Raw genomic sequence first — 2,155 nt, forward strand, 5'->3', positions numbered from 1 at the left:
GATCCAGGATACCCCACGAGGTTAGTTTTTGCATGGAGCGCTAGATTGATGTCGATTGACAGTCATTTTGTATTTCTTCCTTCCTTCTTCTTCTTCTTCTTACTGTGGCGTCTTGTTGTCTCCTTCTCACCGAGTGTTTTACTTATGGGTTTTGTGGCCCATTCCATCCCTGTGCAGAAAACAAGTTTTTCTTATCCGGAGTTCCCCTCCGGAGTCCTGCTGAGCATATAAGGAAAACATTCAGTAGCCGCGTATAATTGTCTTGCAAGAAGGGTCATCGCCAGCAATATAGAATCTCAGCTAAGAAGACAGAGATTCAAGACAACAAAGCAAGACAACACCAATTTCACTTAAACATTTTCTTATAACAATAAATCACCACAGTGAAAACAAATCTGCTTGCCTTGAGGGGTACACACAAGTCTTTTTGAGGGTGCCTTCACACGTACCGTATCGCTGCGTATTTAACGCTGCTTGTTTGGTGCGATTTTTACATGCGAGTTTTGATTTTCACATGATTTTGATGTGAAAAATCAAAACTCGCATGTAAAAATCGCACCAAACACGCGCGATAAAAACGCAGCGATACGGTACGTGTGAAGCTACCCTAACAAAGTCCATTTGCCCTGACTGGGCTATGCAAAGTCCATGCTCATAATGAGCCACCAGCTGGACTCACGGGTAAGTGTTGGCTTAAGATCCATGTCTACACGTCTGCGACGTTTCGAAGTACGATAGCCTCTTTCTGCTGCTTGAGAAATACAAAAGAAAATGTTTAAGTGAAATTGGTGTTGTCTTGCTTCATTGGATTGTCTATGGGAAAACAGGCTCCCGCTCAGACACACCTTTGCCAGTTGATGTGAAAGTTGCAGTGTGGCGGTTTTCTACCAAATTTATTGGACATAGAGATGCAAGAAACCACCCCACATAGATGGACAACAAAGGACAAATAATCAATTTTTTTAATTTATTTTTTGGGGGGTGGAGGGGGGAGTGGGTTGGGGGCTGTCACCAGTTTTGGCAAAACCTCACCTCCTCACCCCTAACACTGTTGGATAGGTGTTGAGAATACAAGTTTGCCCCCTTAAAGGGGAAGTTCTGCCTCAGCTGACTTCTTGCAGGTGGCAGGAACAGGGGGAAAGTACTGATGAAGTATTGCTTACCTCTCCCGTGGCCTCGAGACCCCTGCTGAAAGGCATTTTTCCCCCGTTTGTAACAACGTCATGAGGGAAATTGCCTGTCCTGGATGATACAGCCTACTTAGCCAATGAGCGACTGGAGCCTCGAATGGCTGAGCGGTTAGTCCATCAGCGGGTTCCAGAGTGGAAATCTGGGGCTAAAGAGGCACGGGGAGAGATGAGTTAAAGGGGTACTCCAGCAAAAAGCTTTTTCCCAGTAATTGAAACACATTACAAAGTTATATAACTTTGTAATATGCTTCAATCCCCTATCTGCCCCCATCCCCATGTTTTGGTTCAAACCGCTTTTTCTGGATCAAGGTTCTCCATGAGGAGAGTGCCTAAAGGCTTGTGGAATGCAATGCCCCCTGGGGGAAAAATTGCAAAGTAGCTCTTATCCAGAAAGATGACAGGTAACTCTCTGGTGCCACCTATTGAAGGTAGCTGAAAGCCATAGTAGTTTTGCACACATGTTTTTTTTTCCACTATTGTTATTTTTTTTTAAAGGTGTAGTGCGGCGCTAAACAATTATTCACTAATATATAACGGACGGGGGTCGACACGGATCAGGTGAGTATAGAGCACTACACTTCCAGGTCTAGCGTGTGGGGGGGGGACACGGGGAAGGGGGCCATTCACTAACATAACATACATTACAAAGTTGTATAACTTTGTAATGTGTGTTATTTAGTGAATAATTGTTTAGCGCCGCACTACCCCTTTAAATGTACAAATTTACACTAATGGATTCCCTATTTCATTTAGCTTGTTTAAATACATATATAAGACAAGATGTAAAGTGTCTGATGAACAGGTTGCTTGCGGACACAGTGGATATGTGGTTTGTGTATTTATTTATTTTTTGTACAAATTTTTACGTTTACATAGATATAGCTTCTCAACTTATGATGAGAGGAACGAGCAAAAGACAGCGGGGTACGTAGGCTAGTAACACTTCTCCAACCACTTTTCAGGGT

This window comes from Dendropsophus ebraccatus, chromosome 15 (genome assembly GCF_027789765.1).
Source record: "Dendropsophus ebraccatus isolate aDenEbr1 chromosome 15, aDenEbr1.pat, whole genome shotgun sequence".
Lineage (NCBI taxonomy): Eukaryota > Metazoa > Chordata > Amphibia > Anura > Hylidae > Dendropsophus > Dendropsophus ebraccatus.